Source organism: Tursiops truncatus, chromosome 2 (assembly GCF_011762595.2).
Source record: "Tursiops truncatus isolate mTurTru1 chromosome 2, mTurTru1.mat.Y, whole genome shotgun sequence".
Lineage (NCBI taxonomy): Eukaryota > Metazoa > Chordata > Mammalia > Artiodactyla > Delphinidae > Tursiops > Tursiops truncatus.
In genome coordinates, this window is record NC_047035.1 from 137,143,068 (window position 1) to 137,170,137 (window position 27,070).

The 27,070-nt window shown below is 43.6% G+C and overlaps 1 long non-coding RNA gene across 1 annotated transcript in view; it reads right to left on the reverse strand.

Annotated features, from left to right (window-relative positions):
- Positions 1–27,070, reverse strand: part of LOC109551835 (uncharacterized) — a 112,342-nt gene that overhangs the window by 38,774 nt on the left and 46,498 nt on the right. Inside the window, exons 3-4 of the long non-coding RNA XR_004525291.2 lie at positions 26,445–26,506; positions 12,857–12,977 (exon numbers count right to left, since the gene is read on the reverse strand). This is a non-coding gene — a long non-coding RNA (uncharacterized lncRNA). The remainder of the gene's footprint in view (positions 1–12,856; positions 12,978–26,444; positions 26,507–27,070) is intronic.

Below are 27,070 nucleotides of genomic sequence, written 5' to 3' on the forward strand. Positions count from 1 at the left end.
TTCTGCAAAGACAAGCCACATGCCATTTTCTTCCAAGCTATCCCACCAGGTCTGTTGCAGTAGAAAGAATTCTGGGTGAAGCCCAAGAAGACCTGAGGTCAAGACAGAGCTCCACCGCTTCCTAATTGCTTAAAGAAGCATACCCTACCCAAGCCTCAATTTCCTCATCTGTAAAATGGGGAGAATAATATCTGTTCTTTCCTCACAAGGTTTTGTGAGGATCAGGTGATAAAGTGCACCTGAGAGCAATTATTAAGCTCTTATTATTTTAGCCAAGTTCTTGTGAGGTCTGCCCAGCTTATATCCTCCCACCCTCAGACACTGTGGTTCACTTGGGCCAACTGCATCCCCCTGGCCATGCTCACTGGCTGAGAGATAGCCATATGACCTAAGCTGGTCAGTGAGCCTTCTGCTGGTTCTGTTGAGAAAAAGAAGTTCTCTTTCTGCTGGGAGCCATCTTGTCCCCACAGGGAAGAGGCAGTCCAAAGAATGAAAGCAACACAGAAAGAAGCAGAACAAACGATGTTTAAAGACAAATTTCTAATGAAGCCATTTGAGCACCTGCATGAATTGATTCTTTCATTCTTTAATTCAACTAGTTATCACATTCCTCCTATATTCCATGTCCATTTCTGGATGCTTGGCATTAGGTGATGAACAAAAGGAAGACCCTACGCTCCTGGAGCTTGCATTCCAGTGGGAACCCCAGGCAATAAATACCAAGTAGACATGGAATACCATGCCAGCTCATGATAAGTGCTATGAAGAAAAATTAAAGCAGGGTAAGAGATGAAGACTGAAGGGTAGGTGTTATATAAGTAGAGTGACAGAATCCAGCTTTAACTGTGGACTTTCAAGCTTCGTGAGCCAATAAAGGCTCATTGCGCTAAGCCAGCTTGAATTGGTTTGCTATCAGTTGCCACGAAGCGTCTTGATGAGTACTGTTTTACAGATGCAGGGATTGGTAATGATACTGATGATGATTATTATAAGAGCAGCACAAAAGCCTCTTGCAGAGGAACTGGATCACAACTCTGGGAATTCATGTCTAAGATATTTATGTCAATGGAACAGCCCAAGGACCAGAATTATCAATAGATTTCCAAAAGTATTCTCTGTGGAGTTAAATGCATAAAAGGATTATTCCTCTGGATTCATCCAAGCCAACAGTTCACTTGAAAGTCAGAAATTTAACCTTAAAAGTGTGTTTATAAAGGTGAAGATATTGATCATCAAGTCAAACAAATCATCGAATTGGTCATCTGTGGCCACTTGGTAATAGCAACATTGCCAGACAAACACCTATCACTTATATGGATTTAAGGGAGACTCTAAGAGCATTAGGTATAATGAAATGCAATTAAACAGCCAGTACCCACAGTTGGCTGATTTCCTACTGTTCTTACAAAATAGTTAGAAGCTGATAGTCACACACTTTGACCTTTCACAAGGTCATTTGCAAGCAGACATCAAGGGTGAGAGTGCAACTGCACAATAATATCATCACTCCCACAGTTTTCTGAACTTGGGTCCTTCAATTTTAAATTCCTAACACCAAGAAAATTTTGAAATGTTTTATAACTCACCCACACCACCCACACACACACACACACACACACACACACACACACACACACACACACACACCACGCAGACAAACACACAAATTCTGGTATGAGGACTATTATTTAAAGGATGCCTCAACCATGGAGTCTTCCCACTTGGAACTTTTAGAAGGCCATTGGAACATTCTTTATCATTTTGATGCATAGGATGTATGACCAAATAAAGGAAAATGTGAAATTGGAACTTCTATCATTGTCCTCCTGGGCTGCCACACCCACACTGTGAATAATATTCGCCTAACTCAAACTAAGACGTGTGCAAGCCAAGATGAGCCTACTCAAAAAAACAAAGCAAGTGCTCCAAGCTTTCCTGTAGCTGCTGGAATTTTCTCATGTTTCTCTTCCACAAAATGTAATGATTGCTGAGATACTGTATGACCTGCTGGGAAAAGGTGTTTCAGTATTACTGAACTAGACAGCATGAGGACCCTTTCCAGAACGTCAAACAGGTATTGTCTTCTGCTGCTGGGCTAGTTTAAAGTGATGCACACAAGGACTGAAATAAACTTTGCAAAGGGGGTATTCTTTCAGGAGTGCTATGATTATGGTTCTGGGCCCTTTCTGCACCAGAATCTTGACTCCAAGAAACATTTATGATCTACCAGATTAGATAGATAGATAATAGATCTCTATGTGTCCCTAGTAATGTTGGAACACGGGTTGTTATATGAGGAAAGGGTTCTATAATTAAGCAAGTTTGGAAAACAGTAGGTTTTTTTTAAAAAAAGACTTTTAGGTGATAATACACTTTGGTTAAGGAGAGTCTTTTAAATGATAATGCACGTTGTGAATGAGGTATGCCAGAAGTCCCAAATTTATTTTATCAAAATTTTTAGGTGGGAATACCTATATATACCCCATGGGGCACAATTTGGGACAAATTGAGCTATAACAATATTCACTAGAATTCTTTATCCCCAGACTTGGGGATTCAACACAAAGGAATAAATGAGAATGTTTGAACTCACGCACTATCTAGAGAGATTAAAAGAGATTATACTCCGGGTTTAATATAAGTGTAATTGAATCCAACAAACTACAGATTAAAAAAAAAAACTACTCTACTTATGAATTTCCAAGTTATAAACTTTCATAGATACAAACAAAAGCTACAAAACAAGATCACATTAATTCGGCCTCCTGCAAACAGATGGCGATAGATGTAGTGCAAGTTCCTTCCAGTCTGGACCATAGAACCTTTGTTAATAAGTGGCAATCTTACCTCTTAGTTTTGAGGTAGTTTGCAAGCATGGTTAATCCCACTGTATCCAGCAAGTACAAGAGCAAAAGTTTTAAAGTGCCTTAAATAAAAGGTGTGTGATTATGATAAAACTAAAAGAAGAAATCATAAAAGGTTTAAAGTGCTGAGAAAAAAATAATGACTGCTGTGCTCGTGTGCCTTGATTCATTGCAAAAGGATGCACAGTTTGGAAGGACAAAGTGCTTAGCATGCAACCTGCTATGCTTACGCCATTGCTGATAATCAACAAGAGGGGAGGGAAAAGAACAAGGCAAGAACTTGAGAGTAGGAGGCTATAAGATGAGCACCCCCATGGGCTGCCCATGAGCCAGGTATTAATGCAGGACAAAGCTGGGACTTTGCTCAAGGACCTAATGGCAGAGTGTGGTGAAAGTGCTGCTGTTGAAGTGTGTATTCATTCATTCACCACCTATTTTATTGAATGCCTAATATGAGCCAAACATACTTGCTGGCTACTGGGAACATGTTGGTGACTAAACCAAACGCAGTCCTTCCCCTTGAAAAACTAACAGTCGGGCTTCCCTGGTAGCGCAGTGGTTGAGAGTCCGCCTGCAGATGCAGGGGACATGGGTTCAAATCCCAGTCTGGGAAGATCCCACATGCCGCGGAGCGGCTGGGCCTGTGAGCCATGGCCGCTGAGCCTGTGCGTCCGGAGCTTGTACTCCGCAACAGGAGAGGCCACACGTACCGCAAAAAAAAAAAAGAAAAACTTACAGTCAGTGGGAGATGGGGATAGATACAGGTAATAAACTAAAAAACATTAAAGTGTAAATGTTGTAAGGGCTATGAAAGAAACAAAATAGGAGGCAGTGATGGAAATCCAGGGAAGGGGAAGTGGGGTGGGAGGTGGTGTAGAGTTGATAACCAGGGGAGGATCATAGGTTCCAGGCCCTTCGAATCTGCACAGCGTCAGAGTGAGTGGGGAGGTGGAAAGTGCAATGATCACGGTGGCTGTGGTGCTCCAGGAGATGCGGGTGGAGGCAGGAAGGAGTTATCAGCAGACTCCCTTAGTGCCCCCAACTACTTGGAGAAAAGATTGCCTGTGAAATACTTATCAGCATGAAGAAGAGTCTGCTGGTTTTAATGTTTCCAAGGATTCGTTCTCTGATTAAGTTATGCTCCCAGGGCCTCAGTCCCTCTGGACTCAAACAAATAGACTTAGGAAGAATGTAACCTGTTATTAAGTAGAGGAGGTACTGTGTGCTAACTAGCAAGGCTGTGGTGCTAATTTTTAATTTCTTACCACTAAAGAACTGAGGAAGTGTTTAACTAGATTTAGCTAAGACAACTGTCTATTAACCTGATCTGGGTTTTTTCTTCCTGTGCACCTAGGAGTCTGCTGAGCGTCTGCTGTTCTTCCTACACTGATCTGGACCCAGACTGGTGTGCACTTCCTTGCCACGGTCTTCTGTTTGCAGACAATCCCTAGTTTTTATTTAACAGGTCAAAATTTAGTTCAGCATTTATCCATCGTCCATTTATGATGCTGTGTTTGCTGAGATTAGGCTTGCATATGAGCAGCAGCAAATCGAAAATAACAAAGGCTTTAAAAGATGAAAGTTTTTTTCTCTCTCAAATAAAAATTGAGAGATGAATAGTCCAAGGATAATGGCAGCTCTGCTCCACCAAATCCTCAAGAAGCCATGCTCCTTCTCTCTTGTAGCTCCCCCAAGCACGGCCTCTGTTTACCTCATGAGCCAACATGGTTGCTCCAGCTCCAGCCATCTATCCCTCAGAGAGCAGGAAAAAGAAAGTCCTTTCAAGGAACCTTCCTAGTAGCTGCACTTACCTCTTACACTTATATCCCATTGGCTAGGACTAGTCATAGCCCATACCTAGCTGCAAGGGAGTCAGTAAATTTATTCTCTATCAAAAATAGAAGAAGAAAGGGCTGCCTCATCCAACAAGCTCTGCAAGTTATCTGTTACCAGTTTTGTCTCCCAGTTTCCATGGCTCTGCTGTGCTGTTCTTCATCTGTATCCCTACCTCAGCTCCCTCTGGGTTCTGTTGTCTATGAGAGGTCATATCTCCTTCTTCTTTGGGAGGAAAAGACACATTGTGATTTTGCCAGAGCTGAAAATGGCCCATTGGGCAAAAGCTCAGACACTAGGATATGTCCCATGAATTATTAGAAAAACATGTGTCTAGACAAAAGGAAGATGGCGGAAGAGTAAGACGCAGAGATCACTGTCCTCCCCACAGATACACCAGAAATACATCTACACGTGGAACAACTCCTACAGAACACCTACTGAACGCTGGCAGAAGACCTCAGACCTCCCAAAAGGCAAGAAAGTCCCCAAGTACCTGGGTAGGGCAAAAGAAAAAAGAATAAACAGAGACAAAAGGATAGGGACGGGACCTGCACCAGTCGGAGGAAGCTGTGAAGGAGGAAAGTTTTCCACACACTAGGAAGCCGCTTCACTGGCAGAGACTGCGAGTGGCGGAGGGGTAAGCTTCGGGGCCGCGGGGTGCGGAGGGCAAAGCGGAGAGATTCCCGCACAGAGGATCAGGGCCGACCGGCACTCACCAGCCCGAGAGGCTTGTCTGCTCACCCGCTGGGGCGACCGGGGCTGGGAGCTGAGGCCTGGGCTTCCGTCGGAGTGCAGGGAGAGGACTGGGGTTGTCGGCGTGAACACAGCCTGCAGGGGGTTAGTGCACCACGGCTAGCCGGGAGGGAGTCCGGGATAAAGTCTGGACCTGCCGAAGAGGCAAGAGACTTTTTCTTCCCTCTTTGTTTCCTGGTGCGCAAGGAGAGGGGATTAAGAGCGCTGCTTAAACGAGCTCCAGAGACGGGTGCGAGACGCGGCTAAAAGTGCGGACCCCAGAGACGGTCATGAGACAGTAAGGCCGCAGCTGCCGCCACTAAGAAGCCTGTGTGCGAGCACAGGTCACTATCCACACCCCCCTTCCGGGGAGCCTGTGCAGTCCGCCACTGCCAGGGTCCTGGGATCCAGGGACAACTTCCCCGGGAGAACGCACGGCGCGCCTCAAGCTGGTGCAACGTCACGCTGGCCTCTGCCACCGCAGGCCCGCCCCGCACTCCCTGCCCCTCCCTCCCCCCCGGGCCTGAGTGAGCCAGAGCCCCCGAATCAGCGGCTCCTTTAACCCCGTCCTGTCTGAGCGAAGAACAGACACCCTCTGGCGACCTACACGCAGAGTTGGGGCCAAATCCAAAGGTGAGCCGCGGGAGCTGTGAGAACAAAGAAGAGAAAGGGAAATCTCTCCCAGCAGCCTCAGAAGCAGCGGATTAAAGCTCTACAATCAACTTGATGTACCCTGCATCGGTGGAATACATGAATAGACAACGAATCATCCCAAATTGAGGAGGTGGACTTTGAGAGCAAGATTTATTTCCCCTTTTCCTCTTTTTGAGAGTGTGTATGTGTACGCTTCTGTGTGAGATTTTGTCAGTATAGCTTTGCTTCCACCATTTGTCCCAGGGTTCTATCCGTCCTTTTTTTTTTCTTTATATTTTTTAAAAAATATTTTTTTTCTTAATAATTGTTTTTTATTTTAATAACTTTATTTTATCTTACTTTATTTTATTTTATCTTCTTTCTTTCTTTCTTACCTTCCTTCCCTCCTTCCTTCCTTCTTTCCTTCCTCCCTCCCTCCCTCCTTTCTTTCTTTCTTTCTCTCTCTCTCCCTCCCTCTTTCTTTCTTTCTTTCTTTCTTTTGTTCTTTCATTCTTTCTTTCTACTTTTTCTCCTTTTATTCTGAGCCGTGTGGATGAAAGGCTCTTGGTGCTGCAGCCAGGAGTCAGTGCTGTGCCTCTGAGGTGGGAGAGCCAACTTCAGGACACTGGTCCACAAGAGACCTCCCAGCTCCACATAATATCAAATGGCGAAAATCTCCCAGAGATCTCCATCTCAACACCAACACCCAGCTTCACTCAACGACCAGCAAGCTACAGTGCTGAACACCCTATGCCAAACAACTAGCAAGACAGGAACACAACCCCACCCATTAGCAGAGATGCTGCCTAAAATCATAGTAAGTCCACAGACACCCCAAAACACACCACCAGACGTGGACCTGCTCACCAGAAAGACAAGATCCAGCCTCATCCACCAGAACACAGGCACTAGTCCCCTCCACCAGGAAACCTACACAACCCACTGAACCAACTTTAGCCACTGGGGACAGACACCAAAAACAACGGGAACTACGAAACTGCAGCCTGCAAAAAGGAGACCCCAAACACAGTAAGATAAGCAAAATGAGAAGACAGAAAAACACACAGCAGATGAAGGAGCAAGATAAAAACCCACCAGACCTAAAAAATGAAGAGGAAATAGGCAGTCTACCTGAAAAAGAATTCAGAATAATGAGAGTAAAGATGATACAAAATCTTGGAAATAGAATAGAAAAAATGCAAGAAACATTTAACAAGGACCTAGATGAACTAAAGATGAAACAAGCATCGATGAACAACACAATAAATGAAATTAAAAATACTCTAGATGGGACCAATAGCAGAATAACTGAGGCAGAAGAACGGATAAGTGACCTGGAAGATAAAATAGTGGAAATAACTACTGCAGAGCAGAATAAAGATAAAAGAATGAAAAGAACTGAGGACAGTCTCAGAGACCTCTGGGACAACATTAAACACACCAACATTCGAATTATAGGGGTTCCAGAAGAAGAAGAGAAAAAGAAAGGGACTGAGAAAATATTTGAAGAGATTATAATTGAAAACTTCCCTAATATGAGAAAGGAAATAGTCAAACAAGTCCAGGAAGCACAGAGAGTCCCATACAGCATAAATCCAAGGAGAAATACGCCAAGACACATATTAATCAAACTGTCAAAAATTAAATACAAAGAAAACATATTAAAAGCAGCAAGGGAAAAACAACAAATAACACACAAGGGAATCCCCATAAAGTTAACAGCTGATCTTTCAGCAGAAACTCTGCAAGCCAGAAGAGAGTGGCAGGACATATTTAAAGTGATGAAGGAGAAAAACCTGCAACCAAGATTACTCTACCCAGCAAGAATCTCATTCAGATTTGATGGAGAAATTAAACCTTTACAGACAAGCAAAAGCTGAGAGGGTTCAGCACCACCAAACCAGCTTTACAACAAATGTTAAAGGAACTTCTCTAGGCAAGAAACACAAGAGAAGGAAAAGACCTACAATAACGAACACAAAACAATCAAGAAAATGGGAATAGGAACATACATATCGATAATTACCTTAAATGTAAATGGACTAAATGCTCCCACGATACAGATTGGCTGAATGGATACCAAAATAAGACCCATATATATGCTGTCTACAAGAGACCCACTTCAGACCTAGAGACACATACAAACTGAAAGTAAGGGGATGGAAAAAGATTCCATGCAAATGGAAACCAAAAGAAATCAGGAGTAGCAATTCTCATATCAGACAAAATAGACTTTAAAATAAAGACTATTAGAAGAGACAAAGAAGGACACTACATAATGATCAAGGGATCGATCCAAAAAGAAGATATAACAATTGTAAATATTTATGCACCCAACATAGGAGCACCTCAATACATAAAGCAAATACTAACAGCCTTAAAAGGGGAAATCGACAGTAACACATTCATAGTAGGGGACGTTAACACCCCACTTTCACCAATGGACAGATCATCCAAAATGAAAATAAATAAGGAAACACAAGCTTTAAATGATACATTAAACAAGATGGACTTAATTGATATTTATAGGACATTCCATTCAAAAACAACAGAATACATACACATTTTTCTCAAGTGCTCATGGAACATTCTCCAAGATAGATCATATCTTGGGTCACAAATCAAGCCTTGGTAAATTTAAGAAAACTGAAATTCTATCAAGTGTCTTTTCCAACCACAATACTATGAGACTAGATATCAATTACAGGAAAAGATCTGTAAAAAATACAAACACATGGAGGCTAAACAATACACTACTTAATAACGAAGTGATCACTGAAGAAATCAAAAGGGAAATAAAAGAATACCTAGAAACAAATAACAATGGAGACACGATGACCCAAAACCTATGGGATGCAGCAAAAGTAGTTCTAAGAGGGAAGTTTATAGCAATACAATCCTACCTTAATAAACAGGAAACATCTCGAATAAACAACCTAACCTTGCACCTAAAGCAATTAGAGAAAGAAGAACAAAAAAAACCCCAAAGTTAGCAGAAGGAAAGAAATCATAAATATCAGATCAGAAATAAATGAAAAAGAAATGAAGGAAACGATAGCAAAGATCAATAAAACTAAAAGCTGGTTCTTTGAGAAGATAAACAAAATAGATAAACCATTAGCCAGACTCATCAAGAAAAAAAGGGAAAAGACTCAAATCAATATAATTAGAAATGAAAAAGGAGAAATAACAACTGACACTGCAGAAATACAAAAGATCATGAGAGATTACTGCAAACAACTCGATGCCAATAAAATGGACAACCTGGAAGAAATGGAAAAATTCTTAGAAATCCACAACCTGCCAAGACTGAATCAGGAAGAAGCAGAAAATATGAACAGACCAATCACAAGCACTGAAATTGAAACTGTGATTAAAAATCTTCCAACAAACAAAAGCCCAGGACCAGATGGCTTCACAGGCAAATTCTATCAAACATTTAGAGAAGAGCTAACACCTATCCTTCTCAAACTCTTCCAAAATATAGCAGAGGGAGGAACACTCCCAAACTCATTCTACGAGGCCACCATCACCTTGATACCAAAACCAGACAAGGATGTCACAAAGAAAGAAAACTACAGGCCAATATCACTGATGAACATAGATGCAAAAATCATCAACAAAATACTAGCAAACAGAATCCAACAGCACATTAAAAGGATCATACACCATCATCAAGTGGGGTTTATTCCAGGAATGCAAGGATTCTTCAATATATGCAAATCAATCAACGTGATACACCATATTGACAAATTGAAGGAGAAAAACCATATGATCATCTCAATAGATGCAGAGAAAGCCTTTGACAAAATTCAACACCCATTTATGATAAAAACCCTGCAGAAAGTAGACATAGAGGGAACTTTCCTCAACATAATAAAGGCCATATATGACAAACCCACAGCCAACATCGTCCACAATGGTGAAAAACTGAAAGCATTTCCACTAAGATCAGGAACAAGACAAGGTTGCCCACTCTCACCACTCTTATTCAACATAGTTTTGGAAGTTTTAGCCACAGCAATCAGAGAAGAAAAGGAAATGAATCCAAATCAGAAAAGAAGTAAAGTTGTCACTGTTTGCAGATGACACGATACTATACATAGAGAATCCTAAAGATGCTACCAGAAAACTACTAGAGCTAATCAATGAATTTGGTAAAGTTGCAGGATAAAAAATTAATGCACAGAAATCTCTGGCATTCCTAAACACTAATGATGAAAAATCTGAAAGTGAAATCAAGAAAACACTCCCATTTACCACTGCAAGAAAAAGAATAAAATATCTAGGAATAAACCTACCTAAGGAGACAAAAGACCTGTATGCAGAAAACTATAAGACATGGATGAAAGAAATTAAAGATGATAGAAATAGATGGTGAGATATACCATGTTCTTGGATTGGAAGAGTAAACACTGTGAAAATGACTCTACTACCCAAAGCAATCTACAGATTCAATGCAATCCCTATCAAACTACCACTGGCATTTTTCACAGGACTAGAACAAAAAATTTCACAATTTGTATGGAAACACAAAAGACCCCGAATAGCCAAAGCAATCTTGAGAACGAAAAACAGAGCTGGAGGAATCAGGCTCCCTGACTTCAAACTATACTACAAAGCTACAGTAATCAAGACAGTATGGTACTGGCACAAAAACAGAAATATAGATCAATGGAACAGGATAGAAAGCCCAGAGATAAACCCACGCACATATGGTCACCTTATCTTTGATAAAGGAGGCAGGAATGTAAAGTGGAGAAAAGACAGCCTCTTCAATAAGTGGTGCTGGGAAAACTGGACAGGTATATATAAAAGTATGAGATTAGATCACTCCCTAACACCATACACAAAAATAAGCTCAAAATGGATTAAAGATCTAAATGTAAGGCCAGAAACTATCAAACTCTTAGAGGAAAACATAGGCAGAACACTCTATGACATAAATCACAGCAAGATCCTTTTTGACCCACCTCCTAGAAAAATGGAAATAAAAACAAAAATAAACAAATGGGACCTAATGAAACTTCAAAGCTTTTGCACAGCAAGGGAAACCATAAAGAAGACCAAAAGACAACCCTCAGAATGGGAGAAAATATTTGCAAGTGAAGCAACTGACAAAGGATTAATTTCCAAAATTTATAAGCAGCTCATGCAGCTCAATAACAAAAAAACAAACAACCCAATCCAAAAATGGGCAGAAGACCTAAACAGACATTTCTCCAAAGAAGATATACAAACTGCCAACAAACACATGAAAGAATGCTCAACATCATTAATCATTAGAGAAATGCAAATCAAAACTACAATGAGATATCATCTCACACCAGTCAGAATGGCCATCATCAAAAAATCTAGAAAGAATAAGTGCTGGAGAGGGTGTGGAGAAAAGGGAACACCCTTGCACTGCTGGTGGGAATGTGAATTGGTACAGCCACTATGGAGAACAGTATGGAGGTTCCTTAAAAAACTACAAATAGAACTACCATATGACCCAGCAATGCCACTACTGGGCATATACCCTGAGAAAACCATAATTCAAAAAGAGTCATGTACCAAAATGTTCATTGCAGCTCTATCTACCATAGCCAGGACATGGAAGCAACCTAAGTGTCCATCGACAGATGAATGGATAAAGAAGATGTGGCACATATATACAATGGAATATTACTCAGCCATAAAAAGAAACGAAATTGAGCTATTTGTAATGAGGTGGATAGACCCAGAGTCTGTCATACAGAGTGAAGTAAGTCAGAAAGAGAAAGACAAATACCGTATGCTAACACATATATATGGAATTTAAGAAAAAAAATGTCATGAAGAACCTTGGGGTAAGACAGGAAGAAAGACACAGACCTACTAGAGAATGGACTTGAGGATATGGGGAGGGGGAAGGGTAAACCGTGACAAAGCGAGAGAGAGGCATGGACATATATACACTACCAAACGTAAGGTAGATAGCTAGCGGGAAGCAGCCGCATAGCACAGGGAGATCAGCTCGGTGCTTTGTGACCGCCTGGAGGGGTGGGATAGGGAGGGTGGGAGGGAGGGAGATGCAAGAGGGAAGAGATATGGGAACATATGTATATGTATAACTGATTCACATTGTTATAAAGCAGACACCAACACACTATTGTAAAGCAATTATACTCCAATAAAGATGTAAAAAAAATAAAATAAAAAAAAGAAAAACATGTGTCTAGATTGCAGTAGCTTATAAATTTATCATTTACCATCTTAATGTCCACTGTCCTGTGGATTGAAGTGGTAATATTATTAATTGGTCTGAGCAAGGGAGCAAAGTAGGGAATTAATTTTTAAGGAAAAGCCACGTTATGCCTCACATGAATTTGGAAGCACTTTACCCACTTAGAATCCCCAAGAAATAATTATTGGTTCAGAGAAGTTCATTGACTATATTACTTCACTCAACACCTATTTCTTGAGCATCTGCTATGTGTCTGACACTACTAAGGTACTGGGCATACCGCAGTGAACAAGACAGACAGGCTCCCTGTCCTCATGGTTCTTGTATTCTAGTGGTGGAGAGGGAAGCAATAAACAAGCAAAGAAATCAATAATATATTCACAGATAGTGGGTAAGAGGAAAGAATGACTAGGGTGGGTGGAGGACCATTCTAATAAAAGGTGACATATATTATTGACCAATAATAATAGCTAATTCTCACATAAATTTACTATGGGATAGGCATTATCCTAAGACTTTACATTTACACCAACTCATTTAATCCCCACAACAATTCATCCACTCAGGCACACCTGATACTCACCTTGTTCAAGGTGGCAGAGCTGGGATTTGAACCCAGTCAGGCTAGCTCCAGAGTACTTGCTATTAAGGTTACATGAGAAGATCCTTCTGAGAGAATGAGTAGGAACCAGCCACGTGAAGACCTGGGGAAAGAACATTCCAGAAAATGGGATTAGCAAGGATAAAGGCCCTGCGGCTGGACCAAGCTGGGATGTTTGGAGAACCATGGGAAGGTCAGCACAGCTGAAGACTGGAGGTGGCCAGTTAGGCAGAGAGTGTGAGAGAAACAGACTGAGGTCTGCTGACCCCGGGGCTGGGAAAGCCAACCCAGGTAAGAAACTTCCAGGCACAGAAGCAGGTTAATGTGCCACCTTCTTTCCCACCACTCTGCCCCTCTCAGTGTGACACTGATGAGACACACTCAGCCACAAAGCACCCGGGACCATCTGCCAACATTGATACAAAAGACTTTATTGTTCCTGAAGTCGAGGCACCATTTTTGCTTTTATAATCTCTCTCTTTTATATGGTGGCTGATCACAGGTGCTTTTGGGGCTCCTTGGAGGAAGAGCCCACACCTCCTGTCCCTGTGTTTGTACTGCAGTCTCTCAGCGGGGGGGTTCTGCACTCTCCTGACCATGAGTTCCCAGCGGTCAAGTGGTCTGCCACACACACAGTGCTTGGCGGGGCCTCTTTCCTGGGGGGTGTCTGCAATGGACACGGAGCTCCCCACCTCAGGTGGATGAATAACAGCACCTAATAACCCCCTGGATCAATGGCTCACTGAGGTCTGGGGCTGCCATCAAGAAGTATTAGTAAGGAGCCTGCCCAAAGAATTCAAGCCGGTAACACAGGCTCCCTGTCCACAGCGACACCTTATATTGAGAAGTCACCCACATGCTCATTCCACGAGACACATATTACCTTCTTCTCATGTTGCTACTTGAAAACTCCCATTCCTATAAAAAAGAGCAAACACTCCCACTGTGTACATGGCTTCTTAATGATCCAATTTCTGCCTCAATAGCCAGCTTCATCTGCCAACACTCTCCATCATGCCCACTTTTCTCCCTCAGGTCAAGCACTTTACGATTCCCCAAACACACAGTGGGTTGGTTCAGGCTGTGCTCTCTGCCTGGAATGTCTCCCTGTCTTCTCTGTCTTTCAAGTTTTCACATAGAGCCACATCCTCTGCAGAACCTTCTCTGACTTCCTCAGGCAGAGTTGGGTGCTTTTTCCTGCCTAATCAAGTAGCTCCTTGCATGTCATGCTGTAATGTTCATCTGCCATTTCCTTCATCACAGGCACGGCTTGAGGCAGGGTCCAGTTTCTATTTACTTTTGTCCTTCAGTAATATTTGAGAGTTTTCTCCAGAAGGATCTGGCATGTGTCCTGTTCGGAATTATTCTTGGGTGCCATTATTTAGGTTTTACTGCCCTTGTGAATGGAATTTTTTCCCTATTATATTTTCTAGTTAATAATTGCTGATATAGTGGACTTTCTGTGTTTTTATTTTTATCCTTCTGCACACTTAAGGTAAAGAGTCAGCTGGTTCAAAGATAAACATCAAGTTACAGCCCTCTTCCTCCCTACTTCTTTAACTCATCCACACAGGAAACAAATTTTAATTCTTTTAGATGATTATTTTGGTATTTACCTTGCTATTTATAAATACCATGCTTATACTGCTATTTCTTGATTCATTATTTGCAAGAATGATCTGTTAACGTCCCACTGAAGATGAAGGGCTAGTTCTTTCCTCGTCCTTCCCCTGCCCGCCCCGCCCCCCCACCGATACACACATACTTTCCATCCGCATTAGTTTACTAGGGCTGTTGTAACAAAGTACTACGAACTGGATATCTTAAACAACAGGAATTTATTGTCTCATAGTCCTGAAGGTTAGAAATCAAAAATCAAAGTGTCGGCAGGGTTGGTTCCTTCTGAGAGTTGTGAGGAAGAATCTCCTCCAAGCCTCTCTCTCTTTTCTGGTGGATTTTCAGCAATCTTTGGCCTTCTTTGGCTTGTGGCAGCTTAACTCCAGGCTTCATATGGTGTTCTCACTGTGTCTCTGTCTCTATGTCCAGATTTCCCCCTTTGATAAGGACATCAGTCATATTGGAGCAGAGCCCACCCTAAGGTGACCTCACCTTAACTTGATCATCTACAAAGACCTTATTTCCAAATTCACAAGTTCTGGGGGTTAGGACCTCAACCCATAACACCATCCTTTCAGAACTGTATAATTACATCATCACTCTGGTTAGATTAATGTGCAGTATTTACATTGTAATGAACCTACCACTCAATTCTTCAGAGCTGAGCCATGTAGTTCCATTTCCTTTCCTGAATAATTTTTTATATCCCTGGAGTTAATAATTGTTTGTTACTCTGTTTAATTTTTTATGTTCTCTTCACTAATTCAACTCAAAACTCATTGCCAGTTGTCTAAATCTTTTTTCATCACATTCACTCATCTCAGCTGTTCTATTATTTTCATCTTGATGAATTCCCCCTTCCCAAGCCTTCTGACCTTATTTCGTGTCTTTTGGATCAGTAGTCTTCCTTTTTGTTGGTTACTCCTCTGATTTATAGGTCATAGCTTCCTAAGAAAGTGTGTAGGAGGTAAATATTTGTGACTTTTTATTTCCAATAATGTCTGTACTCTACTTTTACACTCAATGGATAGCTTGGTTAGGTATAGAATGACAGGTAGGAAATCCTTTCACTTTAGAATTTTGATAGCACTACTCCATAGCTTCCAACACTGCTGTTGAGAAAGCTGAATTATTCTACTTCCTGATTATTTGACTGGACCTATTGATTTCTCTCTGAGAGCTTATTAGAGCTTCTGTTGGTCTACAGTTATGGTATGCAGAATTCTAAGATGACCTCCAATGAGTTACACCCTTGTATATCCTGAGTGTGGACAGAATCTGTAATCTGCTTCTAGCCAAAAGGATATGGCAAAGGTGAAGGAAGAGTCACTCCCTTGATTAGGTTACAGTCTATAGCAAAGGTGATGGGAGATAGTCTCTCATGTGATTACATTATATAAGACTCTGTCTTAGATTGGAGTGAGAGGTTTTCCTGTAGGCTTTGAAGAAGTACACCGCCACGTTGTGAGAGGGCAATAAAGTACAATCACAATGTTGTTGCAACCATGACCACTACCTACTTCCAAAATTTTTCATCACCCCAAATAGAAACTCTGTACCCATTAAGCAATAACTCCCATTCCTAACTGCTTTTTAAACAGTTTTCTACCAATCCTCTTCCCCCCCACCCCCATCTCCAAGTTCTAAAAGTTTCTGGTGCAATCAATCTCTGAGCCTTTACATTCTGCAGTGTAAATCTGGTTGGTTCTTAGGATTCTTCTGGTTTAGGATTCTGCTGGCTTAGGATTCTTCTTTCTTATGTTAGCTACATAAATTACCATTTTTCCATCTGCTTTCTAACTCCCCAAATGATGTTGTCTCCACTCTCGTTCTCCTCATCTTTGTGGATTTATGGGAAAAAAAAACTTTACTGGTAGTTTTAGTGGCATTTCAGAACACAGTGAATTTAAATGACTGTGCTTAATCTATTAATACCATTTTCACCAAAAAGGCAATTGGGTATGTAGACCTTATATCTAGCCACCTTACCAAATGCTCTAACTTCTAACTACTTCTCAGTTCATTTCTTAAGTAGGTGATGGCATTGTATACAAATAATGAGAGTTTTAAGGCTTCTTGCAACATGGGCTGTTGAGTTGATGGAGTTCTCCCCTCCAGTCACAAACACATGGAAATGCATGATATTATTTGAAAAATATGGCTGCACCAAAAGAAAAAGAGAGAGAAAGAGAGAAAGAGAGAAAGAAAGAAAGAAAGAAAGAAAGAAAGAAAGAAAGAAAGAAAGAAAGAAAGGAAGGAAGGAAGAAAGAAAGGAAGGAAGGAAGGAAGGAAGGAAAGGAAGGAAGGAAGAAAGAAAGAAGGAAGAAAAATAGAAGGAAGGAAGGAAGGAAGGAAAGAAAGAAGGAAAGAAAGAAAGGAAGGAAGGAAGAAGGAAGGAAGAAAAACATAAGGAAGGAAGGAAAGAAGGAAAGAAAGAAGGAAAGAAAGAAAGAAAGAAAGAAAGAAAGAAAGAAAGAAAGGAAGGAAGGAAGAAAGGAAGAAAGAAAGAAGAAAGAAAGGGGGAGAGATGGAGATGGAGGAAGGGAAGGATATAATAGTGCCAGCAATCGAGAGAGCAGTCGGAGCTAAAAAGGTATAGGCAAGGTCATGATCACCCACAGAGTGTTTGGCGTCATGGACCAGGGTTCCAACACCCACATAGGTAGAGGAAATCCTGCTTTGGCTCTTGAAGTGAGGAAGCTGGGACTGAGCTGCAAGACGTGCTTTTTGTGTCGCATGTCATACGGCTTTGGCCAGCCTCTGATTTCCATGCAGAAGGTGGCAGTGTCCCACCTCCAGCAAGCACCTAAGAGCAGAGGCTGGGTCATGTGGGGCCCAGTAGGCCAAGATAGGAAGTTTGGAAAGGTTTTATATGGCAGAGTGACGTTATCTGATTTATATTCCCAAAAGATTCCTGTGGTTACTTTGTGGAGAAATGGATGTTAGTGGAAGCAGGGGAAGAAGTCGGGAGGGCACTGCAGTAGACAAGGGGAGTGTTCTGATTATCTATCACTGCACAACAAACCAAATTTAGTAGCACTAAAACAATAACCATTTTATTATGCTCATGGATTCTGTGAATCAAGAATTCAGAAAGGGCACAGGGACAATGGCTTCCCCCTGCTCCGTGATGTCTGGATCCTCAGCTGGGAGGCTTCAAATGGCTGGGGATGATTTAAACGTCTGAAAACTGCAAAAGCTTGGCTTAGTTGGAACTGTCAACTGGAACCCCTACTTGTGCCTCTCTTGGGCTTCTTCACAGCATGACCGCTCAGGTCCCAAAGGGAGTGTTTTAAGAGAATCAGTCAGAAGCCTTGTATGACCTATCTTGAGAAGTCACATAGTATCACTTCTGCCATACTTTACTGGTCAAAGTAGTCTCAGGTCCTTGCAGATTCAAGGGGAGGGAACACCATCCTTCACCTCTCAATGAGAGGAGTGTCAAAGAATTTGAGGACCATGTTTTAAAACTGCTAAGGGAGAGATGATTGTGGCTACGACTACTGCCGTAGAAGTAGAGATAGTGGGAGAAGACAGAGTCAAGACACATTCAGAAGCCAAGCCAAGGACCTTTCTATTGAATTTTGTGCTCAAGAAAGAGCGGGGGAGCGGGTGATATAAAAAATGAATCAGAGATGACTTCTAGGTTTTTGGTCTGAGCATTTGGATAGATGATAGTGCCATTTATGAGATGGGGTGAAGTTATCCCAGAAGGTTTTATTTCATAGAAAAGGAAAAGTTAAAAGAAAATTACATTTTTTGAGTAACAAATATACAGACTTTGTGCTTGAAATGCGTTTTTTCATCTAATCTTTAAAATAGCCCTGTGAAGTAGGTATTTTCATTTCCATTTTTTGGATGAAGAAACCAAGTTCCCACAGGTAAGTTACGTGCATAAGGTTACACAGCAAGTAAGTGGCAGAGCCAGGAATCAAACTTCAAAGACTCTGTTCTTTCCATTCAATTACACTCTTTCCCAAGGGGTCACTGAAGCTCAGAAAGATTAAGTAATTTACCCAAGATCACAAAGCTAGGAAATGACAGAACCAGAGTTTAAAATAAGTGCTGGCCCTAATCTCCTCTTAGCCATACAGGTGGTGATTGAAGGCAACAGAGCAGGTGTATCAATAGGAAGAATACAAACACTCTTGAGTAAGAGCGCCAAGGTTCCTCATGGCCCCCAATGACCCCTGGATGGTCTCATGCACATTGCAGTGCCCTGTGAATGGCAGATGATTCTCAATTTTAAAAAAAAGGAAGAAAAAAAGGAAAAGGAAAAAAGACCTGCTATTAAATGCCTTGACCTAAAAGTTACTCCTTAAAAATTGTCCACAGATCATTCTATCCACCCAGGACATGGTATTATGGATGTTCCTTGAAGACACAGGGCTGCATGGGTGTTTGCCCAAAGGGAACAGTGGTATCATCAACTTTTGAAATACAAGAGAGAAACTGTCTGTTTTTTTGTTTGTTTGTTTTGTGCTTTTTCAGTATGCGGGCTTCTCACTGCTGTGGCCTCTCCCGCCGCGGAGCACAGGCTCCGGACACGCAGGCTCAGCGGCCATGGCTCATGGGCCCAGCCGCTCCGCGGCATGTGGGATCTTCCCGGACTGGGGCACGAACCTGTGTCACCTGCATCGGCAGGCGGACTCTCAACCACTGCGCCACCAGGAAAGCCCAAAAACTGTCTGTTTTGCTTAAATCTTGAATCTTTGATCATCCACATCCAGCGTCTTTGATGGTGGCAGCAATCTACAACTGTTGAAAATTAACACTCAGGTAGGAAACAGGTTAAAGAGGCAGTGAGAAGAGAAATTAAAGTCTGAGATCTGAACAGCCGTACACTTTTTCTCCATCTGCTTGCCACTCAGAAGATGGGGCTTGTTTGTTGTCTCTCTCTGCCACTGGGAGTGAAATTTCTTGAGACCTTGGACTTATCTGCCATGTTCATTCAGTCTCTAGCACCTAAAAAAGGATCTAGTATGGAGTACATCCTCAATAATTACTTGTTGAGTAAATGAATCAATAACCTAGTTCATATTCTTTACTCCTACACTATAGAATGGCATCTTTCTTTCATTGGTGAAGTCTCAGGGAGCCAAATCAATTGCAGACTTCCCATCCCAACTGCCCACCACCTGGACCAGGGTAACTTCCTCCCGAGAACAGCACAGGGCTTCCTGATGTCTGGCACTCTGCCTGGCGGGCATCCCTCCATCCATGAGCCTGTTGGTGCCTCCATGTGGCCAGCAGTCCCTAGGCCAAGAAAGTGTCAGATGTACCAGGCAACCAGTGAGAGGTACCCACTGTGTCTCTCCAGGATGCCAGTCCTGCAGTTAGGAGCAGCTAGGACACATCCTCGGCTGTATCCCCAGCCTGTCCCCAGCCTGACCACACCAACCAGCCAGCCTCGGCTCCCTGCCCAGAGCTGTCACCAGCCTTCCACCCAGAGAAATGCCCATCTGGGCTTTGGATTCAACAGGGGACTAAGCTCAGGATATTTGATGACCGTAGACAGCCATAAGAGTGAAAAAAGAAAGCAAGGGGGTGTGAAGGAGAGACGGAAAAAGAAGAAATGACAAATGGACATTAGTTTCAAAAGGAATGGATTTCTGTGGGAGGAGAGAAAAGGACAAAGTGAGAAACTCTTTCTTCTTATGATGAATTTTTCCCAAACATGTCAAATTCTTCTCCAGAAACTTGAATAAGCTGTAATCAAAGGTCCTCATGAACCCTGGAGGCAGACAGACCTGGTTTTGATTCCTGGCTCTGGCTTCTGCCTGCTCTGTGGCTTCTGTGGCCTCTCTGGACCTGTTTCCTCCTTGTAAAGTGGGGAAATAGCTTGTAGGAGGCTGTGAAAATTCAGTGAGAGCTTGTCTTGTGCACCTTGTAGCCACTCAAAAAGATGTTCATTTTTTCCCTCCCCTTGTTCTCCCACTATGTGAAGACCTGCTTTGGACTGGGCTTTATTTTTAGGTTGCGGATTTGTCTGTTCCAAAGCCCCTGAAAAGCATCTGAACTAGGATTGCGAGCTCAGGAAAGAGATCTATTTATGAAGGAGACCTGTGATAAATGTTACTACACCCCAAGCTAGCAGTCAGCTGAAGCTGTTCCAGGGAACATATCCACCTTCGATGCTGCAGCTCACCTGAGAGTCTCGTGGTGAGACAAACCAGGGGGCTGCACGGGGAGTGGGAGGTCACACAGGTGGGGACAGGGAGGAGGAGGAGGAAGGAGGATCACACACACACACACACACACACACACACACACACACACACATAAGCTCAGGCCTCAAGGATGCTCTGGGAAGCAGTATGGGGAGCAGAGAGGGTCCTCTCTCCAGTCAGGAGACTGGGCTCCATGAGGCTCTTTCCTTCTCTGCATCTAGGTCTTCTTATCCATAAAGCAAGAAAGTCAAAAAAGATGGCCCTAAAGGTGGCCCCTTGTGCCCTGAAAGTCTGGCGCACAGAGACTTCTCCTGCCCAGGCCCCAGACCACAATGCCACAGGGGCCTCAGCAGTGTCCTGGGAGGGCATAGGGAAGCTGATAGGGTGAGGAGGCCAGCAGTGCCCATTACGCAAGGCATCTCTTAGCCATAGGCATGACTAATCCACTGCTAATGGCAGCAGATCTGAGGCTCTTGGAAACTCAGAAACTTTGGCTCAATCCCTGAACCCCTTGCTTCCTTCTTCCAGGGCCCTTTTCTTACTGCAAAGCCCAAGCGCTCAAGGAACTCAACCTCAGACCTCTCCTCCAATGCCTCCGAGATAAAAAAGCTGGGTTTATGGAGGACCCTAAATTAGACTCACAGCAGAGCAGGAAAAGGAAGCCAGCATTCTAGTGTGAGCAGAAAAAGTCAGTAATAATAACAGCCTCTAGTCATTGGTTGAGAGCATCGGGTGCAGGTGGGAGCTCTCATTTCATTCCCTCCACGGCTCTATGAAAAGGTGCTATCATTATCCTCACTGTGCAGATGAGGAAGCTAAGGCCGGGGAGGTTAACAAGTTCATCCATGATGGGTTAGTAGGTGGCAGAGCTGTGATTCCAGACGGAGCCTACTGAAACCAAAGCTTGTCCACAGAGCTTGCAAGCTGGAGGTCTCTGCCACTGCACAACGCAAAGAGAAGGTTTCAAAGAGGACAGGTAAAGTGTGTACGTCCTGTGCAGGGACAGACACCAAACATTTCCAGTGGAGCCATCAGGGATGCAGGAAGGAGAAGCAGGAGGGCAAGCTGTGTCCTGGACCACAGCCCCGAAGGACTCTGGGAACTCCTTGGGAGGAATTCAGGGCTGGCAATGGTCTGTGTAAATGTCCCTGAAATTCTACGGATGGAAGCCGTACCCAACAGGTCCTTTAATGCAGACAATAGAAGCCAACTCTGGTTAGTATATCTGATACAGGAAAGGAGTATATTGGAAAGAGATCAGAAGAACTAATGGCAGCCCTAGAGAACTTGGCAGCAATCAGTAGAGACCTGGCAGCCACGAGCTCCCCAAGTTCACCCTGGCACCAACACCCCACTGGTGAGGCTACTGACTCTCCTCAGCCATCCTGTCCCAGTGATTCATCTCTGCCGCTCCTATGTCTCTGCACCACTCCCTCCACATTCACAGGTCCAGGTAGCGGCCTCCAAGGAGCCCAGACTAGGAGGGCTGTGTGTGTGTGTGTGTGTGTGTGTGTGTGTGTGTGTGTGTGTGTGAGAGAGAGAGAGAGAGAGAGAGAGAGAGAGAGAGACAAGGGGGTGGATTCCAGGAGAAGAAGTGGTTGGCATCTTTTGCCTCCCATGGTAGAAGGTGGGTTCCTGCCTCCCACCAAGATTTTCTCAAAGCATGGATTCTCCCAAATAAAAAGTGTGCCTGCATGCTGGCTAGCCAAACAAAGACAATGTCCACCTGAGATGCCGAGCCATTGTTTGTCCCAGGTTTGTGACAGCCACAGAGCTCACAAAGGGCTTTCTCGGACACTTCTGGAAGGTGGACAGAGCAGATACTAGGATTCTGGCTCTGGATGGGAAACTGAGGTTCAGGGAGATGATGTGTCACCTGGCCAAGAGGTGGTGTGGGCCAGGGATGAGGACCCAGGGCCTTGCCTCTGTTTGCACAATGCTTTTCCTATTATGGCGGCTGACATGCTCACCTGGAGCCCAGCTTCCTCCAGAACTCCCTGATGCCACCGCAGGGCACCTCCAAGGAAACCTGTCTCACTGTCACCGGGCAGACAGGCAAACCCGAACACAGCAGGGGTCGGAAAAGACCTTCTGAGTCCTCTGTCTCTTTCTTCTGACAAGCTCAGCACACTTCCCGGAGACCCTCTTCTTCATCCCCCCTAAATGCTGGGAAATGGCAGACAAAGAAAGGAGACCACTGAGGTCAGAAAAGGGAAGTCTCCTGCCACGTGACTTTGTGGGCTCACCCCACTGATATGTGTCCGTGGCTCATGCTGCAATTTGATGCCAGACCCAGAGAGCAAATTTCAGCTCCTCACCAGCGGAGTGGCCTTGATGTGTCACGTTAGCCCCAGCCTTTTGCATCCAACGTGGAACAGTAAAACAATGATCCATCTCATGGTGCTGTGGGAGGCATTAAATGAGAGAAGGAGGTACCCCTGAGTAGGACCATGAAGTGAACAATTATTACTGTAACCAGCAACCTAGACAAGCTGCACTTGCTGGCTTACAAACACAAACACCTTTGCTTTTTGTTTTATTCTCCACACTGTCTGACCTCCTTTCTCAGCCCGTGGTACATTGAGCAGATCGCCTGTGTTTTCCGGTTATTTTCAGGTATTAACAGTTTTTACATGTAGTGAAAGGCTGGAAGAGTCTAATAGAAAATCTTTGGTCTCATCTGATCTAAATGGCTCCATTCCCCCTGCCCGGAGCCCAAAGACATAGTGGGTTCCTCCATTCTTCTTGTCTCCTTCTCCGCCCCCTTCACACAGCTGCTTCTAGTGCCTCTAAGAACAGGATAGAGGGCTAGGAAGGGAGGGGAAATAAGGGTCAGAGAAGTTCTCATTGGATTGGTTCTGTTGTGGTCTGCCACTGATGTCATCTGCCACCGATGGCTTTTTTAAAAAATTATTATCGGTAAGGACACTTAGCATGAGACCTATGCTTAACACATTTTTAAATGCACGTTAAGTATTGTTAACCATAGGCATGATGTTGCATACAACAGGTCTCTAGAACTTATTCAGCTTATATAATGAAAACTTTTATACCCACTGAACAGAAACCCCCATCTTCCTCTCCCCCCAACCCCCGGCAACCACTGTTCTACTCTCTGTTTCTGTAAGTTTAACTATTATAGATTCCTGGCTTAGTTCACTTAGCATAATGTCCTCCAGGTTCATCCATGTTGCTGCAAATGGTAGGATTTTCTAAGGCTGAATAATATTCTATTACATGTATATACCACGTTTTCTTTATCCATTCATCCATCAATTGACATTTAGGTTGTTTTCACATCTTGGCTATTGTGAATAATGTTGGAATGAACATGGGAATGCAGATAATCTCTTTGAGATCTTGATTTCAATTCTTTTGGTTGTACACCCTAAAGTGGAATTGCTGGATCAGATGGTAATTCTATTTTTTATTTTCTGAGGGACTTTCATACTGTTTTTCATAGCAGCTGCACCATATTACACTCCATCAACAACGTATGAGAGTTCCATTTCTCCACATCCTGGCCAACACTTGTTATTTTTTGTTTTCTGATAATAGACATCTTAACTGGTATGAGGTAATAATTCACTGTAATTTTGAGTTGCATAATTAGTAATGTTAAGCATCTTTTCATATATCTGTTGGCCATTTGTATGTCTTCTCTGGAGAAATGTCTCTGCAAGTGCTCTGCCCGTTTTTCAATCGGGTTATCTGGGTTTTTGCTGCGGAGCTGTAGGAGTCTGTAGGGGTTTTGAGGGCCCCACCCTCCCCCTTTGGGAGCCTCTCTCTCGGCGTGGCGTCCTTATGCAAGGGAAGTGCTCTCTGGTGACTGCCTCACCACTCCTTCTAGAGGCCACATCCAGGGGCACAACCACACAACCTCTTTTTGTTGGGGGAGTCATCTTGCATGGAGCCCTTTCCAAATGGCTTCTATCCCATCACCCTCATAACACTCAGAAAAAGTTCACTGGAATTGGGAAGGGCAAGCCCCTCCCACCTCACTCTTTCTCTGTGTTCTGACAGGACAGGCATTTCCAGCCAGTTCCAGCCTTTAGATGCTTTTCACAAGAGTCAGACCCAACCCCTATACCCACAAACGCTGGAGGACACAAATCATGCTCTCTCAACAAAGTTCTTTCACCTCACTCTACCAGTATCCTGGAGTCCACAGAGTTCCTCCCCACAGCTGGAGGAAAGTAAGGGGCATCCCCTCCCCTCCCCGAATGAATATCATGTTCCATTATTATCAGGCAGATTACATAAGAGGCCGTTTTGTTAACTCATCTTTAACTGGCATTGGGGTTTTGTGCGCAGCCCCTCGTGCTCAGGAAGAGCCCAGGGGAGCTGTGAACTTCCAGAGAAATGTGTTCTCACAACTGCTCTGTGTGTCCAGGAGCATTTCTCCAACCAGGACTGCAGACAGAGCTTGGTGGGGCTGGGGGGACAGACAAAGCTGGTCTCCCCCTCGTTCAGGATGTGGTGTCTAGAAGCAGAAGCTGTCCCTGGGCCCCTGTGTGAGGGCCCAAGGATCAGGACAGCTCCTGTGGAAGAGGGAGAGCTGGGGCTGGAGGCTTGGTGAGCCAGGAAGTCAAGGGCAAGACATGCAGGGAGCTCTGTGAGCCTTCGTCTGCCCCAACACACCTGGTGGTCCTCACAGAGGGGCAAGCTTTCCTTCTGCAGAGCAAAGGAGGGAATGAGGACTAAGATGACTGTAGAATAATGATGATGGTGAGGATGATGCTGGTGGTGGTGGTGATGATGGTGATGACGATGGTGGTGGTGATGATGGTGATGATGGTGGTGGTGGTGGTGATGATTATGATGGTGGTGGTGGTTGTGGTGAGATGATGGTGATGGTGATGATGATAGTATGGTGGTGATGATGATGGTAATGGTGTTGATGATGATGGTGATGATAATGATGATGGTGGGGGGGGTGATGATGATGATGGTGGTGGTGGTGATGAGGATGGTGATGGTGGTGATGATGATGGTGATAGCTGCCACAATTTGCTAAACTCTTATCACAAGTCATCACAGGCCTAGGTTACATGTATTGTCTTGTTTAATCTTCATAAGAACACTCTGAGGTGTGGCAGGTGGAATAATGGACCCTAAAGATGTTTCCATCCTGATCCCCAGAACCTCTGAATATATTATGCTACATGCAAGGGGGAATTCAGGTTGCAGATTGAATTAAGGTTACCAATCAGTTGAACTTAAAATAGGGAAATTATTCTGGAGGAAGAAGAGTGGGTGTCAGAGAGATGCCATGTGAGAAAGACTCAACCAGCTGGTGCTGACTTTGAGGATGGAAGGGGCCACAAGCTACAGAATGGGGGTAAGGAAAAGGCAGGGAAGCAGATTCTCCCATAGAACCTCCAGAAAGGAACCCAACCCTGCTAACACTTGGATTTTAACCTAGTTGAGACCCATTTTGGCCTTCTGACCTCCAAAAATGTAACATAATAAATTTCTGTTGTTTTAAGCCGCTAAGATTGTGATGATTTGTTGCAGCAGCAATAGAAAACAAATACAAATGGATACTCTTATCAGATGAGAAAATCGAGGCTCAGAGATATAAAGCAACTTGTCTAAGATCATATAGCTTGGAAGGGCAATGAAAAATTGGAATTTGGATGTACAGACTGTTCCAAATCCAGGGCTTTTTTTACTCTGTCCTGCTGCTCTTTGATGGGGGTGGTTTTGATGTGCTCCCTCCATTGCACACTTGCCATCTCACTGAACCTTCACAGCAAGCCCATGAAGTCAATAACACTTACCATTTTGCTGATGTGGAAGCTGGGGACTCTAGGAGGTGACGGGACTCAATCAGGCCTCACAGCTGGAACATAGGAAGAATGGAAGCCCCTGACGATTGAGCTGTAGTTACCTACATCAGCTCCTCCCTGACACTCCTCTGAAGCCAAGCCACTTCTTTTATCCATTCAACATTTACTAAATGGTGTGCTAAGTTCTGGGCAAGAGTTCTGGGACCACAGAGAGAGATGCAACCCCATTCCAGTCCTTGGGTTCCCTACAATCTAAGCTTTCCTATAATGTAGAGAAAAAGTCTGCTCCTTTTTTCCATTCTTGGCCTCCACACCTCAGTTCTAAGTCTTGGATCATGTGTCCCAGAGGTCATGGAGCAGAGCCTGACTTATTCTTTTATCTAGATTCATGTTAGCCCAAGATTCCATCCCAGAGGGAAAGCATCTCAGCTGCTGCTACTAGCATAATGATCTCTGGACAGTGAGATCTGGTTCCATTACATCTGTGAGTTTCTGGCTTCCCTCTCCCCACCCTCATAATCATCTCCTTAAGGCCTTCCAAGAAAAGAAGGATCTGTGCCCCTGCACTGATAGAAAATCTACCCCAGGGTTCAGCCCCATGGATGAGAGGGTAGGGG